The sequence below is a fragment of the Pseudorca crassidens genome, chromosome 8 (genome assembly GCF_039906515.1).
Source record: "Pseudorca crassidens isolate mPseCra1 chromosome 8, mPseCra1.hap1, whole genome shotgun sequence".
NCBI lineage: Eukaryota > Metazoa > Chordata > Mammalia > Artiodactyla > Delphinidae > Pseudorca > Pseudorca crassidens.
Window position 1 is genome coordinate 12,944,602 of NC_090303.1, and position 19,266 is coordinate 12,963,867.

Consider the following 19,266-nt stretch of genomic DNA (forward strand, 5'->3'; position numbering starts at 1 on the left):
GGCCCAAAGATTTCTCAGCAGTTTTATTCTACTCCTGCTTCATCTGTAGCCAGATATTTCAAACCACCATCACCCCCCGCCCCCCGCCTTCACTTAACCACTGTTCATTTCTTCTTTTATAAACTTACAAGGCAGGTGACATAATAGTTAAAGCATTCCTGTACCCTGGCCGACACTTAACTTTTATTCTCTTCCCCATTACAGAAAACATGTGTTGCATTGTCTTCTGTCTCACTGTGCGGAGTCCAGTTTTTTTAACGGTCCCTGCAGGGGTCTTGGTGGGGAGTTTCTTGGAATCACCAGTCATGTCATACAGATCCCCTGCTGGTTTTGTTAAAGGCGGGGAGGGTTTAGAAAGATGCCCCCTTTTCTAAAATTTCAGGTCTCTTTTACAGTTTTATAGTTGTGTGAAGACTGCTTTGCTTCTGCCCCCAACTGCTCCCAAGCAGTAATTCCTCCTGGAAAATATGATTCATTCCTCCATGTAAATGCTTTGATTGAAAACATACCGCTGGTATTCTTCCTTATGTTTCCCAGCTCGGATGACAGAACTATTAGTTGCTAATTAGCAAAACCTGAGGAATTAGCTTAAAGAAAAGAAACTGAATTTTTAATTGGCTGGCATTTGTCTTCTGTGGAAAGCTGATGTGCTGAGCCCACTTGCCTTCTGACGTGCTAAAAAAAAAAAAAAAAGGGCATGGAAGATGTTTCTTCTACCTGTCTGTCTTTATATTGGGTGACTTTCCACACTCTTTAGAAATACGTTTGCTAAGTGAGGGGAAGGGAAGAGGTGTATTTTACATATTTAATAGACGTACCTGCTCATGTTTCTTTTGCTCTTGGAGTGTCATCTGGAGGCTGTGAAAGACAAAGATGCCTACGAGGCACAAGTGAACAGTTTGGTGTTGACCAAACTGCAAAGGCGGTGACAGTTCCCCGAGCACACAGTTCTGTTCTCATCCAGGCTGTCGTTTCTGTCTTTGGAGAACAGTTGACAAGCCAATCAGGAGTGTTGGGATTGTTTTTTTTTTCCCCCCTTGAAAACTAGAGGGTTTTACCAGAAAGACTGAGGTTGGGTCATACTCTGGGGGCTTTGCCAAGTGTCTTGTATCCTGGGCTGGTCGTCTTGAATTGTAAGGAAGCTGGAGTGGGGAGATGCAAGCAAGTCTAGGAAGTTTTGCAGAACTTACTCGTGAGCTGAAGAATAGCTCCCTGCTAATTTTTGTCCTCTTAGAAATTCAATGTAAGGATCCAAACTTTCTTTCAACGACCTGGAGGTAATGTTTTAAGACCAGCAACAGTGAGCCAGTTCCATGGATGTTTTTTTACAGAGCTACATTGCAGTGCAGCTCTGCAGAAAGCAGTAGAAATTTAGGGATCATTTTGAGGGGGCTGCAGATTCCACTCTCCCCGCTGAATCTTGACTACTCTCATACTTGACGTGACTGTGATTCCACGCATGGGTCTTCTGAGATAACGACTGAAACTGGGACCCAAAGCGGAGAGGAGCATGTGACCTTTGGAAAAATGAGCTATTGATTTTATCCACTGAATTACTTACTAGGACATACTTATTAGAGGGGACCAGGGAGAAGCCCGAAGGCCATTCCTCCAGGAGAGGAATAGAAAGGAAAGGCAAAGGGAGATCATGTTCTAGAGAGAACCCGTCGGCCTGTCGGTGCCCTGGCCCTGCCCTCTCACCCTCTGTTGTCCACATAGTGCCCCCTGCAGGCAAGTCTGGCTCCTGAGGTCCACTGCTCAGGCCGCCCTGCTCACACTGTTGTCCTCCCAGAATAATTCTTGGCTTTCCTCCTCACCTTCAAGTCCTACTTATTCTTTACTAAAGATGCACTTCCTGTGAAAGACTTCTCTAAGTCCTATCTCACAAGGATCTTTCCCTACCCTGCACTCCAAGTTCACGTGTAACTCTCACCCTGAAACACATCACAGCTATATCCTTGGGTGGTCCGTGTGTGTTGGCCGGATCTCCTTTAGGATAAAGGCGATAGTCCGGGCAGTGCTTTGTTCTTCTATCCACCAGAGTTCCTAGGCAGGACTGGGAGGGCTTGTTAATGCAGAGAAGGGATGAGCGGTTCCTTGATTGGCCTCAGTCACACCGGAGATGAAGTTAGTCCAGCGCCTGCCGGTCAGAGGTGGCTCCTTGGCAAACTGAAGAGACTGAATCTTCTGCATCCGTTTTATAATTCACCCGTTATAGGCAACCTCTGATCCACACTGGCTCCCCTCCCCCATCCTTTCTGAACGAACGTAAGCAGGGTTTCAAGTGTTTATAACACATTTATACATTTATAAACATCAAGAATACTTGCTTCTGCCCACCTATAGCACACTTAAAGCTGCCAGGATGCTCAGACCAGGTGGGATGCGGTACTTTGGAGGAGATTGACACTTTGCTCCCAGAGTTAGATGAGGACCAACTCATTGTAAACACCACGGGATTCTCACAGGAGATTCGCCCCTCCTGTGTGTTTTGAAGCCTGTCTGAAATCGAAGGGGTAGGTCTCTTTTCCTGTAGCTGAGGTGACCATGATATTTGTTTTCCCCTTTAGCAAATTTCGGTGATTCGTCTCTAGGCAATTTACGATCTCGGTAGCATCTTTCCCACTCATTAGTGTGCAAGTGTGCGTGTAATCCATGGTAGTGGAATCCTCCATCGACAAATAGATCGGGATCGTGAATCCAGTTGTTTAAATATTCCGCGGAGTTATTTTCCTTTTCTAATTTGGCCACCCGCCCACCACCCAACACAAGCGGCAATATTTTTAGTTGCTTATGATTTCTTTCCCTCCCCCCGTCCCTCCCTCTTTCCTTGAGAAAAAGCACGAGACACACAGCAACGCCTGCCATTTCATAGCCATCTGCTAACAGCCTTCCAGCCTCTTTTCTAACAGAGGCAACATTATGCTTGGCCCCCTCCTTTCTGTTGTGTAATTAAAGAACGTTACCTTTGATGTCTCTTGAAAGCTGCATCTCCTGCCTTGCTTTAGCTTTCTTGACCTTGTACCTATAAATCTGTGCTGTGTCTGCATCCTGCTTAGTGAAAGGGCTGGATTTTTCTCTTTGTGCCTTGTGCAGTTTGGTTTAATATAGGCAACCGGTCTGGCATTTTACGGCTCTGTCCTTCTTACGTCCTGATAGACTTTGGATTCTTGTGGAACTCTTTGAAAAGTATCCAACTTTCAGTCCTTTTAGCTTTTACATGTGGGTCTCTACATTGGGTCTCTCCTAAAATGCGCTGTTCTTATCTTCCTAATATCTTCCCTTCTTTGGGGGGCCTCCTGGCTTTTTGTTAACCTCAGTTTTTGATGAGTTTCTTCCTCTTAGAAAAAAATGAAGAAAGTTCTTGACTCACTGAGCTGTTTGTATTTTTGGTTCCCCTGTCAGTCATTTGTTAGTGAATCATGCTTACTGAATGTCTCTTAAGTGGTGACAAGTGTTGGACAGAAAGAACAAGGTCATTGCTTCATGGAGCTTCAGGCCAATGCGACAATAAGTCAAGTAGATAAGCCCTTCCTTGCCTAAAGTCAGCACAAAGGATGTATCATAAAAGATAGATGCAGGGCCCCTGAAGAGAAGGTAACACACATACCTCACCCAGCCTTGATGGGTCAGGAAGGCTTCCTGGAGGAAGTGACGTCTCTACCTGTGATAGAGAGGTAGAGAGGAATGTTTTTGAAGGCGTGGAGGCCAAAGGAAAACATGTCACTCGTGAGGACCCAAGAGGACTCTGGGGTTGGTGGGTGGAGCTCAGGTCAGGGAGTGGCAGGAGACAGGCTGAAGAGGTTCGGGCCAGTGGGCTTCCTGGGAGCAGATCCTCTTCTGCATGAATCCACGGTGAGCCCTAAGACTTGTTTCATGGCCTTTGCGTATTTAAGCAGATCTTTGGGTAACTATGCTTCCCATCACCAGCCCAGGATTTGTTGCAGAGTTTAATTCACCTCCTCTTTCTGATTTGCCACTGTGATTCCATCCCCAGCCCCTCCCGACTTCTCTGGCTGACTTATCCCGTGGTCCTCAAGGACGTGCTGCTGCTTCTCCTGAGTCGTGTGTTATATTTTCTTTCGAAGACAACAAAATCCATTTCTACTTGTTCTCCAACTGCTGAGCTTTTCTGTATTAGGTAACCCTGATCATCACAATAGCTGGGTCTCAAAGTACAAATCCCAAACATTGGGAAATAAATGTGGTTTCATTTCCAGTGAATCAGGAGTGTTCTGTAGCAAGACACATTTTAACTTCAGAATATAAGATTCACCATAAAATTAAAAAACTTGAGTTTTAGTTCATTGAAAAACACAAATCCCCTAACGTCCGTTGAGCTAGAGGAATTGTGCAAAGGGCCCACGGCAAGGTTGGCGAGAGGGGCCAGAAATAACAAAGTGAAATTCTGCTGGGAAATCAAGTAGCTAATACCACTGGGAGAAAATGAGAACAAAGACTTCCAGGGGTGGGATAAGCCCGCAATCTGGCCTGGACAGAAATAGTCTTAGGGGAGATGGGGGGACCCCTGAGGAGGAACCGGGCCTCTCCATGGAGGGCTGCGGGGCTAATCAGCCGGCATTGTGTAGGTCAGAGGAAGCCCACTCTAGGAAGCTGGGTGTTTACTCGTCCACTTGGGAGGGGGGGGCAGAATCTGCATCCTGACTGTGTTTGTGACTTGTGAGTGGGATCAAAGGGGGCCCTGCTTTCTAGTTTAGAGAGGAGCAGAGAAGTGTGCATGGAGCATCCTGGGAAACAGACACCACCTCTTCTTTCCATTTGCTTTCGTGAAATAAACCTGCATTCGAATTCGGCAAGATTTCAGATTTCCTCCCCAATCCCTGTTTTTCCCCTTAAGGTAAGGAATGTCATAAGATGCCATCACTCCCCCCCCACCCCGCCACTCTCCCCCAGCATCTGTGATTCCAGCTTGGCCCGACAAATCTGACCACATAGGTTGACTCTTTTGAGCAGATGTGTAGTTCACGTCTATATTTAATGTACAGGATGTACATCCCACAGCATGTAATGCTGTAGGATGCATTTCTGTATAGCCTCTGTGTTTTATCTTTAATGATGTCTTGCGCATAATTTTTGCCCATCACGTTCCACAAATGATGATATAGAGAGATGGTCAATGAGCGGTTGAAGGCACCTGAGTGCCTCCAGTGTCCCCAGCTATTCTGATCATGCCCCAGCTTCAAGTCTTACTCCACTGGGTACACGATGCCTGATCTTCATTCTCATTTCAGAAATTCCATGCATCTTTTTGAGAGTCTGCTACAAGTCAGGCACTGTCTAGGTCCTGAGGGGCCAGCATTTGCCAAGACCGATCAGGTCCGGGCTTTCGTGGAGCCCACATTCCAGCCAGAGGAGATACACACCAAACGCAGGGGCAGAGACGTCAGCAGGGTGGCACAGTGGGTGCACTGAGTCCACTAAAACAGGTGGCGTGCTGGGGAGAGACTCGGGGTGGAGCACGGCACCTTGGAATGGGCGGGCAGAACAGGGAAGGCCTTCCTGGGTGGTGTTTTTGCAGCTGAGACCCAAGTGATAAAAAGGAGTCAACCTTGGGAAGGTCCAAGGGGAGAGCATTCCGCTTAAAAAGTGGAATTCGTGGGTTTGCCATGGCCACGTCCTGGATCAGAGAGAAGGGGTGTGTGGTGGGCAGGCGGGGGAGATGAGTTGAGGGGATCTTTGCAGGCAAATGGAAAGCCAGTGGAGGGAGTGGCGTGATTTGATTTTTTACTTGAAGGGATATGTGTGTGGGGATTGTCCTGAAGGGGCGGAGTGTAGAATTATGGAGACAACTGTCAAGAGGTGTTGCAGTAGCCCAGGTGGGAACTGGTCCCTCTGGCTTAGAAATTATAGGGGGCAGAAATCAGGCCCTCACTTTGTGCCATATGGCATGGGCTTCGTCCTTGAATTCATTAAATCCCCGCAACAACCTTATGAGAGGCCACCATGATTTTCCCCAGGGACAGATGAGGAAACTGGGGTCCAGGAAGGCTAAGTCACTTGTCCATTTGTACCTGGTTCAAAGTGGCCGAACCAAGATTCGAACTTACGGAGTTTGCCTCCAGAGCTCAAATCCTTAGCTCTTGCCCCATAACTGCTGAGACTTCAAAATGGCAGTCCAGGTCTGTACAAGGGCCTGGGCAGGCTGGCTCAGCAGGGAACTTAGGGATTCTTCCAGAACTGGACGGTGGTGTTGCCAACGGTGACGGGCAAGGGTCTGGAGGGTCTTGGGAGGGCAGGCTGCCTGCCACGCGGGTCTCTAGGTCTCAGATCCTAACATGGAGAACACACGTGTGCTCGGGGCTTCCTTTGCCCTTGCTATGTTCCAGGCGTGGCTACGTGGGAGAGAAGGAGAAACCGCTTGTCAGCTGAGACTCTTCCAAAGAATTGGAAGTTACCTATGACCTGAACATGGGGAGGCCTCCTGGTCTTCTGTGTCTCTATTTTGGGGGGATAAGTGTGTGGGGAAACAGTGGCAGTCACCACAGGCCCATGAGTGGAGCATTGATCGTGTGCCAGGCGCTGGGCTAAGGACCCCATAACACGATCTCATTTAGTTTTTGCACAAACGCATTTGGCACCTGCATTAACTGAGGCTGAGATCTGGAGTGATCACGTGGCTTGCTCCCAGGGCCAGTGTGAGTCTAGATTCCACGGCCCAGGGCTTGGGAGCCAGTGAGGGAGGCCCCACGTGCACTGCTCTCCTACTTGTCTTGTGAAATAAACTCTCTCCCCACCGTGTCCCTGTTTCCCTGACACCTGCAGGGGCTTTGGGGCCATAGGCTGTCTGTTGGATCAATGATGGATTCGTTCGTTATGTGAACTCTCCATTCCGAAGAGCAGCCTCTGTAAGTAACTGGGGCTTTCACGTGTCACCAGAATAATGCAGTATCTGGACCCACCTAGGCCAGTCTGGGGACAGCTTCTCCAGCTGCACTGAGGCCACCATGCCATCCCTCACCTGTTTTCTCCTGTGACATCAGAGCAGTGGACTGCCCTGCCCCACCCAGGGGAGGAAGCGGCAGGGGAAGAGCATCCCTTATTTATAAGTATGCTTGGAATGTTTATGTCGGAGAGGGAGAGAGAGAGAACCATAGTCTTTTCACACAAAGGCATCTTCTTGTCCCACTGATACGGGCAGTTCCGGGTCTCCTGGCTTTGGTGTCTCAGATACACTGAAATAATCCTGGGGAACAGCAGTTAAGCCTGATTAAGAAGCTGGAGGAATGATTTTTGAGAAAAGGTGAAAAGGACTGAATACGAATAACAGAGCCAGTGCAGGCTAAAGAGACACATAGAGACTCAAATGAGGAAATAGATGCTAAGGAAAGAAAAGACAGAAGCAAATGCATGAAGACAGTCAAGGAGGAGACCAGGGGGATCCCTTTCTCTCAAGGACCTGCAGGCAAGACTGACGTTTGCTTTAAAGACTAATGTGAGTATCATACCCTGTCTGCATAGGGTTACAGTTCAGGGGACTTGATCTGACTTGAGATAAATCTGGATCTGGTAATAAAGATGCAAGTTGTAATAATGCTTCCCCTGTATCAGGAGAATAAGAAACATTAATGTGGAGACTTTCAAGAGCGACTACCATCCCCTGAGACACTTATAACTAGAGCAGTCTAAAAATTATGGACAGTTGCTTTAAGGTTTTTAGAGAAGGCAGAGGGATGACTTAGATATTTTTATTGATTCCCCAGTGTTAACTTAGCACCACACACAGTAGAAGTACAAAGTATGACCCTGGCTCTCGATTTTATATTCTGGGGAGAGATCGCACGAAACAACACATGAAAACAATTAAGCCCCATATCAACAAGTATAAAATAGCAGGATGAAAGGCACGACCCGGGTCCGGGGAGGGTGATTTCTGATTCCAGCGGGGTTTTACAATAGAGCTCTGACTCCATGGCACATTTAAATCCGGTATGAAATTTCTCCTAATTAACATTTCCCTTCTTCCTTCCAAATATCAAATGTATGGACTCTAGGACATTCACATAACACATATGCCAATGCTGCATTTTCTTTCTGCCTGACCTGTTCCAGCTGTTACAAACTTTCATGTCTGACTTCCATTAATTTATGAGGAGTTCTGAACTGCAATCTGAAATGTTCCCCTGAATTTTTGACTTTTGGGGGCGACAGATTTCACGTGAGTTGATCATTACCCTTGCTAACATTTCAGCCAAGCATGGGAGTTTATTACCCTCTAACAAGCTTTCCAGGGTCCTCCAGTGATGTGTGCTTGCATGCGCTGTCACGGCTCCCGAGGGGGTACATAGATAGGCTTTGTCACCGGTCATGTCACTCGCCCCCCCCCCGCCACCTGACCGATGGAACCTGAGCGTCCTCAGTGGCTCTCGTCCGGCACACAGTTCCTGCCCTTAAGGTCTAAGAAGCTTGTAGAAAATAGGTTTTCTGGGTTTTTAGAGGCGTGCCCTCTGATCTCGGGCAGGCAGAAGTTTTAGTTGGCATTTTCGTGCCAACGAAAATGCTCCTTCCCTTTCTTCTCCATCTTCGGGTTTTTTTTTTTTTTTTTTTTTTTTTTTTTTTTTCTGCGTCATGCGGGGTCCCAGTTCTATGACCAGGGATCAAACCCACAGCCCCTGCAGTGCAAACGCGGAGTCTTAACTACTGGACTGCCAGGGAAGCCCCTCTTCTCCATCTTCTGATGGTTCACAGGAACAAGGAACTGAGTCCAGGTCATGAAAGGTTCAAGGGCAGTTTGGGGTCATTCGCACTAGATTTTTCTTCAACGTGAGTCCGTTTCATGCTTGGTTATGCATCTTAATATTTCATATTGGTGGCCACGTGTTCTTAGTGTCTGGGAACATGCTCACTAGGCTGTGAAATGGCCCACCTGTGACCGAGGTGAGTGGTCCGCACTTGCGCTAACCACCCCACAGAGGAAGAGCTGGGAGACCTGCCTTACATAGACCTGCCTTATAGACCTGCCTTTTTGGAAATCCAATAGGATGTTCTTTAAAAATCCATTCTTTTTGGTAACAGCACAGCCTTGTTCCTTTCATGCTAGTCTCCTTCTGTTAATGTTCAGATTTTCTGAAGTTTTCTCTCGTAATGAGTCACCAGGTAAGCGTGAGTCTAGGCATGGATTTCTTTGCTGCTGCCTTCTGTCTCGAATATGAAGATTCCAATTAGAAACTCTGTTAAACAGAGTCTGATATGAGGGCTGTGATTGGCGCCTCTTTGAAGAGTCGAGGTCCTACAGGGTGACGTAGTGTGGAAGCATGGGCACTCCTGTCACGGGAGTTCCCGACACGAGTGGGTGGTGGGCACTTGGTGGGGTTGGGAGTGAGACCCGGATGCAGGTTGGCTAGAGGCTCTGCATTCTGCATCCTATGATGGGTTTTGAAGTTCATGACCTTGGAGGCATCAGCCATACTAAAGATGTGTGTCGTATCCTTACTTGTCCTACGTAGCTAATAATATCTGAGACCAAGGTAAAGTAGTTCTCCCCGAGTACTGCTTTATTTGATTGCCAGCCTAGTTTTACAAAGAGCCGAGGTAGAAATAGATTCTGAGAAGTTGGAGCTTCATTTTCTTTTTTTTCCCTCTCTAATCTGATGGCTTAGGGATTATGAGATGAACCGGTTTGCGGGGCAGAAATAGAGACACAGAGGTAGAGGACAAACGTATGGACACCAATGGGGGAAAGCGGCGGGGGGAGGGGGGCGTGGTGGTGGGATGAATTGGGAGCTTGGGATTGACATGTATACACTAATATGTATAAAATGGATAACTAATAAGAACCTGCTGTATAAAAAATAAATAAAATACAAAAAAACAAAACTTTGTTTTAAGTTTTATTTGTATTTTTAAAGAATTTCGTTTTTAAAAATTTTTATTGGGGTATAGTTGACTTACAATATTGTGCTAGTTTCAGGTGTACAGCAAAAGTGAATTAGTTATACGTATACGTATATCCACTCTTTTTTTAGAGTCTTTTCTCATATAGGCCATTACAGAGTATTGGGTAGAGCTCCCTGTGCTATACAGTAGGTCCTTATTAGTTATCTATTTTACATATAGTAGTGTGTAGATGTCAATCCCAGTCTCCCAGTTCATCCCTCCGCTCCCACCCCTTACCATTTGGAAACCATAAATTTGTTTTCGACATATGTAACTCTATTTCTGTTTTGTAGGTAAGCTCATAAAGAATTTCATGCTTTAAAGTAAATATTCCTAAAAAAGTGTGGTTTTTTTCTTTTAGAAATTAATATTGCGGGTGGCCTTGTGTTCTGAAACTGGAGGAGAGGCTTTTCGCATTGGAAATAACAGTGGGATATGGTGATATGCAAAGGATTAAAGCAATTGATTCTTTTTTTAAAAAAATTGAAGTATAGTTGATTTACGATGTTCCAGGTGTTCAGCAAAGTGATTCAGTTTTATATATAATGTATATATATACATATATATTCTTTTTTCAGAATCTTTTCCATTATAGGTCATTATAGGATGTTGAATAGAGCTCCCTGTGCTCTACAGTAGGTCCTTGTTGTTTATCTATTTTGTATTGCAGTGTGTATCTGTTGATCCCAAGTTCCTAATTTATCCCTCCCCTTCCCCCTTTGGTAGCCATAAGTTCATTTTCTATGTCTGTGAAAGCAATTGATTCTTTTTTTAAAAAAAAAACAAAACATTTATTTATTTATTTATGGCTGCGTTGGGTCTTCGTTGCTGCACACGGGCTTTCTCTAGTTGCAGCGAGCGGGGGCTACTCTTCGTTTCAGGGCACGGGCTTCTCATTGCAGTAGCTTCTCTTGTTGCGGAGCATGGGCTCTAGAGCTCAGGTTCAGTAGTTGTGGCTTGTGGGCTGTAGAGCGCAGGCTCAGTAGCTGTGGCACACGGGCTTAGTTGCTCCGCGGCATGTGGGATCTTCCCGGACCAGGGCTCGAACCTGTGTCCCCTGCATTGGCAGGCAGATTCTCAATCACTGCGCCACCAGGGAAGTCCCACAATTGATTCTCAATAGAGTGGTAAGTGTAAGTGAAGATTCTTGTGTTCATTGAGGGCTTATTTGATTTTAAACACCTTTTAGGGTCTTTTTCTACTCACAGCTAAATGCTTTACAAAATCAACCTGTGAATATTGGCTCATCTCTGTCAAGTGATGTCTGATTTAGTTGAACAGTTAGAGCTGATATCCTGAGGATGCCAAAATGGAATGTAACTTGTGGAGCTAAAAGCCTCCAGTCCACTCAGGAGTTATAAAGGGATTTTACTAGGATTCCACCCCAGAGTGATTTTCCAAACTGGGAAAGCTGAGTCAGGTACAAGCAAAGGTACAAACTGAACAGGAAAAACTGATTTGTAAAAGCGGACCCTTTTTTTTCTTTTCATATATGGGGATTATTTGATTACTCCAATATTCGTTTGTTATTATCCCTAGAAAAGATCCGGAAAGAAACCTTGAAGTTCTCTTTATAATTTAACATTTTATTATGTTTTTATTAAAATTACATTTATAACGCATGCTCATTTCAACAAATTATAAAGTTCACAAGAGCTTAGGATGCGAAGCTAATGTTGCCCCACCCTTCTTGCTCCAACCCCAGGCCAAGGACAGTTTTTGATATTTCTGTTTTAATTGTTTTGATAGACAACAGTTACAGCTCCAGAATGTGCCAGTACCCTAATTTCCTGACATATCAGCTCTAGATATATTTTACTCAGTACAGTTTATTGACTCTCCAATAAGACAGTTAACTTTTAATTTTCTAATACTGTGCTTCTTCTCCTTTCAATATTAATATTATATTAGTGCTAATTGTTTTGCCTAATGGTGATTTTTATAACTTTAAAGACTACCTTAAACCTCTGTTTCTTTTTTTCATCAACTTTTCATAGTAACTTTATTTATTTATTTTTTAAATTTTTGGCTGTGTTGGGTCTTTGTTGCTGCGCGCAGGCTTTCTCTAGTTGCGGCGAGCGGGGACCACTCTCCGTTGCGGTGCGCGGGCTTCTCATTGTGCTGGCTTTTCTTTGTTGCGGAGCACGTGGGCTCAGTAGTTGTGGCTTGTGGGCTGTAAAGCGCAGGCTCAGTAGTTGTGGCGCACGGGCTTCGTTGCTCCGCGGCATGTGGGATCTTCCCGGACCAGGGCTCGAACCTGTGTCCCCCCTGCATTGGCAGGCGGATTCTTAACCACTGTGCCACCGGGGAAGCCCTCATAGTAACTTTTGATTTTCCAGTTCAAAAGATGAGGGATATTAAGGTTGCCCGCCTCCCCCTCCCCTGCAATCTCCTGAAGCCAACCTTTCCTATTATAGTGTCAAAGTTGTAATATCTCCATGTATCTTACAATCAGCACCTCATCTGCTATGTTTCTGTTCATAAGTTGACTTTAAAAGTTGAAAAGCAATAAAGCATCTCTAGCCTTACAGCTGTGGCAACTCTCCTCCCTGTCACACCGTAGAATGTTAGGATCTCACTTACCTCTTTGTGGTTCCTGACAGTGATGTGTCCAGTATAAAGAACAAGTGTTTTAATAGCTTGCATGCCTAGTGTATTGCATTTTTGTAGTTGCTTTAGCTTTTCCTCTGTTATTTGCCTTTATAATATCCTTACGTTTTTTTCCCCAACCTCCCAACCACATCTTTTGCCCTTAAGGTGGAATATCCAGCTTTCCTGGGCACTTCGTTCTCCCAGGTAGTCTGGACCAGGTGTCTCGGGACATCCATTCACAATCAACTGGGTCGGAACCACTGATTCCTGGGTCTGACAAATTTGTCACTCGAAGTTTATTCTTTTATTTTACTGGAGTACATCAAGTAACTTTTCAACAACAGAGGATGTACTTTCTGAGTTCTTGCCTGTGTAAAAATATCTTTATTCTGCCCTTGCTTTGTTTGATCCTTGAGCCAGAATTCTAACTTTAAAAATCTGTTAACATAGAAAGTTGTAGATGAAAAGTCTGATGGGACTTCCCTGGTGGCGCAGTGGTTGGGGGTCCGCCTGCCGATGCAGGGGACGCGGGTTCGTGCCCCAGTCCGGGAGGATCCCACGTGCCGCGGAGCAGCTGGGCACGTGAGCCATGGCCGCTGAGCCTGCGCATCCAGAGCCTGTGCTCTGCAACGGGAGAGGCCCCAGCAGTGAGAGGCCCCAGCAGTGAGAGGCCCACGTACCGCAAAAAAAAAAAAAAAGTCTGATGCCTGTTTGATTTGTATTCTTGTGTAGGTGGCTTATTTTTCCTCTCTGGAAACTTTTGGGAAACTTGGTAGTCAGAACGCATGTCCCTAGATGTATGTATTCTAAAATAAATTAAATTAAATTAACTTTTTGCTCGTTTTGCTTATCACTTGGTGGACCATTCCAATCTGAAGATGCATTCTATATCTCTGGGATGATTTTTATTCTATTATATCTTTTATATCCACCCTGTTTTCTCTGTTTTTTTCTGAGACTCTGCTTTAGTTGAATGTCTGACGTCCTGAGTTTTTTCTCTTTGTCTCTTATCTTTTCTCTCACTGTTTGCTCTCGGTTCTGTGTTCTGGGAAATTTGCTTGAATTCATTTTTCAGTGCTTTTGGTGACAGTTTCATTTCAGCAATCATATTTTTAATATCTAAGGGCTTTTTAAAAAGAAAACTCTTTTACGGCTCCCTTTTCTCAGCATCTCGCTCTTGTCTTTTGTATGCAGTACTTTCTCAGAACCCTCTAAAAGTTTCCTCCAGGGTTAGGTTTTCTTGTTTATCTTGGTCATTCTTGTTTATGCCCTTCCAGCGCCTCATAAGCCTAGCGATTCTGAGTGTATGTGTTTGTGTTAAAACCTTGGGGAAGGAGGCTACCCTGGTTTCCTTTCCTTGGAGTGAGTGTCCTAATCGTGCGTTATCTACGGCCAGGATCATCCTTTGGGAGATGAAGCAGGGCTGTCCACATGCCAGGGCGGGAAGGGCTTGATTCTGGGGAGCAAGGAGAGCCAGCGTGGCTTGGACCGATGAGGGGTCATGGCAACCTGCAGTGGTAAGAGCTGGTATGGCTCTCATGGGGAGTGCATTTGAGTGAGAGACATGGGGCTGGAAGAAGGCTCCAAAATCCATAATGAACTCGCTTTCCCAGTCCAGTGCATTTGTGGGTTTTTTTTTGTTTAAACTTTTTATTTTATCTTGGAGTATAGTTGCTTAACAATGTTGTGTTAGTTTCAGGTGTACAGCAAAGTGATTCAACTATACATATACATGTAGCTATTCTTTTTCAAATTCTTTTCCCATTTAGGTTGTTGCATAGTACACACTGCTGCGTTTAAAATGGATAACCAACAAGGACCTACTGTATAGCACAGGGAACTCTGCTCAACACTAGTGCATTTGCTTTTTGAAGAAGAAACATAAAGCTATAGCTCAGGAATGTGCCAGCCACCTGTGCAGGAGACAGGCACAGGAGAGACGCCGGTGTTCCATGTAAAGTTCTGCCCAGTCAAAGTCTCCTTGGCTGGACTGAGCACCACCTCTATCTTTGCTCCCTTAAAGAATAATCTAGGCCCCCTCTACAAGCCTCAGTTATAATTCCAGTCTTATCTTCTTTGCATCTTGTAGAAAGTCATTGATATTTCTTGTTCTGATTTTATTATAAGAGTGTGGGTTCTAAAGCCAGACTGCCTGGGTTCCAATCCTGGCTCTGCCACTTCCAACGGTGTGATCCTGGGCAAATTCCTTAGCCTTTCTGAGCCTCGGTTTTCTCATCTTGGCAATGATAAGAGCAGCACCTACTTCATAGGCTTGTTTTGAGGATTAAATTAGTTAATATAAATAAAGTTTTTAGAAGCGCCTCGCACAAAATATGTACTCAGTAAATTTTATTATTATTTGTTCATATTTTTATCATCCGACATCCACTTCCATCTATTTATGCCAGAGAGTTCTTCAGAGGGGTGGGTGAGAAATGTGTTTGCCCAGACTGCCATCTCGAACTGGACGTGGTAAATTAAATATTTTGCCTATTTGATCTGCTGCAAAAAGATCTAGAGTCGGTGAAACTTAGGGTCTGGTCCCAGCTCTGTCACCTTCTGACAGTCTGACCTTGAACCAGCACTTAACTCTGGTTTTCTCATCTTTAAAGTGGGGGCACAAATGGCAACCTCTTAAGGTGGTAATGGGAGTGACGTGAGAGAATGAACTCAAACACCTAGCGAATCGCCTTCCCTTCTGGGAAAGACCCTTGCATGGTTGCAGTTACTTTCACCTCTCCTCTGTCTTGGTTCTCACCCTAAAGAAGATACTCATACACAAGGAGAGTGTAGCTCATGGACTTTCCTCTTCCATTTAGGATCTCTTTTGATGCCACTGAATCCTTCTTTTTAATTTACTTTTAGCTTTTGGGATGCCTTTTATTCTCTTTATGATTTAAAAATTTGAGAAGCTTGAAAATAATGGAGTTGAACCCTAACATCTGGGTAGAGCCCTACTTCAATAAATATAAGGCATATGGTCATTGTGACATATTTGATGGAGTAATGTACAAGAAAATTTAAGTAGTACAGCTTCCCAAAGGCAACTAACATCCCAGCCAAAAAGTCTTTAAAAAGTCTTATCCTTCCCACAGGAAGGGCCAGTCATTCATTTCCTGAGAAAAGTCTCCCCTCGTTTATTTTTTTTACCCAAATAGACTTTTTTTTAAAAAAGCAACTAATACGGTAGTTTAGTAGAAATTTAAATTACAAATAGTTCAACTCTGGCTAACATCATAACAAACAATTAAAATGGATGATATCATCAAATTAGATCTTAAATTGAGTGCCCATTCACTACAGACTCGCTACACAGGAAAGTTTTTCTCCTAACATCAGTATATATATATGTTCCCAGATGTGTCTCTTCCCTTTAGTTATTTCTTTTTTGCATATTATGTCTATTTTAAAGCCATTGGCTAATACACTGTGTTTTTAATTTATTTTTTAACATGCTCTATTTTAAGGTCCCCACAAAGAAATCATTAACTTGGAGAAATCAGTAATATTATATAAACTTATCTTGCGTTTAAAATGGAAAAGTTATTTTCAACCTGTCCCAGGTACTGTCAGTTAAGTTGGTGCTGTATTGAATCGAGTCTGCATGGTGGAAGCTGGCCATGTTTAAGAGATGGGCGTAGTGAACTGTTGAGGATACACGTGTGCTGGATAGAAGGGACCACAGTCCGCAAACAGTTTTACAAGTCAGATCTCATTGAGATGAGGGCAGCGAGTGGATTTCTGAGCTTTAAACACATACCGCCCACCTCACATGAAGTAAATGTCATTGTGTTCCTTTTCTTAACCATGCATCCCTGAAGATCGTGTAATGGGCTGTAGAGTCAGGGAAAAACGTCTTTACCCTGGCTTGGACAGAAGAGGATGAGGCAGGATAAGACCTGGGAGCAGTGGTCCACCCCTTGCAGGGGCCCTCAAGCCCAAGTTGAAAAGGCTGCTTACTGGCAGGGCTGCCTGCAGTGGTGAGCCGTGTCAGAAGTGGGAAGATAGGCTGTCCATCAGAGAGCAAGCCCATGGGGTGGAAAGCTGCTGAAAAATGGAAAAGCTGGACATCCCAACTGAGAGAGCTGGAATCGGTTAGTGAGGCCAAGCTGGGGGCGGGCAGTGTGAGGACGTGTGGTTGGAACCCGGGCTGGCACTGAACTGACCCTCATTGTGTTCTCCTGTGGGGTCCTCAGAACGCAGACCAGCAGGCTATGGTAGAAGCTATAGAATTGCTGGTTTATTTCACATGAGGTATATACTTTTCCAAAGTGTTTAACCATTGTACACACAGAACACAAGACCATGATATACGATAAGATAGGGAGGGTATCTGACTTCTTGCAAAAGAAATATCATGTGTCTGACTCTTTCCCTTTTCCCTTTGGCTACCGGGAAACTCAGATTTAAATGTGCTGCTCAGCTATCCTAACTCTATGAGATCTATGACCTGCCTATTTTCTATTTCGCTTTCTCTAGGTCTTGACCATCTGGACTGTTCTCTGACTGGATTTTTATTTAGTTAGCATTTTCTACCTTTTTTGCACAGATTTTTAATGCTGTGTGAAATCTTTGGTGAGAGGAGGCCACATATTAAAATAATACCACCCCTAATCAGTCGCTAAGGAGTGCTAGAATTTCACTAGACATGAGAAATAGTCACAGAAATGAGTATTATTAAAGGCATATGTGGAGACAGATTTGTGTGACAGTGTAAGTAGGTTGTTGAGAAAGCTTGTATTGAATGGATTTGGATGGAAGCAGTGTTCCTTTCCCTTAAATGGAAGACCTTTTCAGAGATACACAGACACTGCCCTTCCTCTTGGTATGATTCGGAAATGTCAGATTCTTCCAGCCTCTGAGAAAGGCCCCACAGGAAACTAGTTCAGCTTTTAAACTTTTCTCACTTGTGGTATATGAGTGTGTTTAATATTTCTCCCTCCAAACACCTTTTTTTTTTTTTTAAGTTCTTTTAAGTTGAATCAGGTTTGGGGACATTTGCTTGTTGCCATCCTTTTTTCAAGTCCCAGTGTGCACTGACTTGGTAAGCATGTTTTAATATTTAAGAATGTGTAGTCCTCCTGTTAAAAAATGAGATTATTAATCAGTTTCCACAGGATCATTCCTGTGTTTTCAAGTTATCACAGATATGCAGCTTTGGGATTTTGGCTGCCAGCACCATTGAACCCCGACTGTAGAGCTCCTCCACATAAACTCGGTCTAGTTACACTCTCGAAAATAAGAGGCTTGTCTCCCGAGGACCGCTCCCTATTACAGGCGGAGTATAATCCTTAACATTGTTTTTCTTTGCTTTCAAATGGCTGGAGACAGTGAGTCAGGAGTGAGAACTCCCTTTGTTTCATGTCCTGTGCATGGCGGGGGAAGAATGTAGCAGGGCAGAAAATGAAGAAAGACATAAAAGGATCTCAGCTCAAGGAGGTCAGATCCATCAGAGGCTTAGCGTTGCCTTCAAAGATGCCTGGGACAGGTGGCAGTTCAAGACAATCACAGCGGCCGCATCCGCTGGAGCTGAGATAAGGGATTTCTCCGGCAGTCTGCTATCTGGTGCCCGTTCGCTTTGATGTAACTCTGCTAGCAAGACTTTGGGGAACGGGCGACTGCCTGCTTCTGTGATAGTCTGCTGTTGTTCAGCCTTTTAAGGTCTCATTACAGTGCTCCTTGAGGATTAATGCTCTTTACGGTTTACATGGATGGTTTTGTCCAGAGGCGCAGCCGGGGACCCATGGTACCACCTGGACAAGGCACCAGGGCAACCTCTGTTTTCCCTCTGTCGTCCCCGGGTTGCTGATACTGAAACCGCAAACCTTCAGCATCCTTTGCTTCCCTTTCTGGCAATGGCTGAGGTTTTTGTCTTGCTCAGCTTGAGCTCTTCTTTGGAGGCAGTGAACCATTATCACTAAATCATCAGCTTCTGTTACTCATTCATTCTGCTTTTCCAGCTTTTTAATGTATATTGTTTTCCCTCTACTCCCCGGTCTAGCCTGTCCCTTTTTAGAAAGAAATCATGATGTTGTTTGGCTCTAGAGTATAGTGAGTTCTTTTGACCCATTGCCCTGAAAAACACACTGTGTATAGAAAGATTCCATGGGTGCACCTAGGAAAACATCTATTTGCATAAATTGCATATGTTTGGAACTCTTCATTATAACACACACAGAATAGCAGCTCGACAAAACTGTCTCCCGAATTTCATAAGTAAACTTTGTCCTGACACTTTTCGACTTTTAGTCAAGCAGAGCTTTTCACAAACCCTCAACTGGCACTTTAAGGGGGCAAGTGGGGAACTCTGAGACGTGTTTAAAGGGGAGTAAGTGGAGGACTGACTTTTGGTCCCTTGATGCCACACTCAGCTTACTGTACTTGGGGACGGGACAGTTCTGGGAATTAGTAGTGGAACATGGGGACTTCTAATCCCTTTGTTGGTGGTTCAGGGTGCTTTCATTGTCAGTGGCTGAAAGGTAATTAACATCCAACGAACTACCTTTTCCCAGCTCCTCTGGTGTCAGCTTGGTTGTTCAGAGAAGGGGGCACTTGGATTGAAACTAGCCCCCTGACTGGTCATCGCTACCAGACTAAGTGTCATCCACATGCTACTTTGTGCAGGTCAGACTCTTCCCAGATTTGAAATAATCTTAAAGTAACAGAAGCCAGTTAATCCTCAGCAGTCAATACAATGAAGGAAAAAGATGTAGTCATATGGGCCACCAGACATCACAGAGATAATAAGCATGTGCTTGTCTTTTCTGCAAAGGATTGTTT

The 19,266-nt window shown here is 44.7% G+C and overlaps 1 protein-coding gene across 2 annotated transcripts in view; it reads left to right on the forward strand.

The window, feature by feature from the left end:
- GLI3 (GLI family zinc finger 3) overlaps nt 1-19,266 on the forward strand; it is a 285,323-nt gene that overhangs the window by 99,503 nt on the left and 166,554 nt on the right. The window lies entirely within an intron of this gene.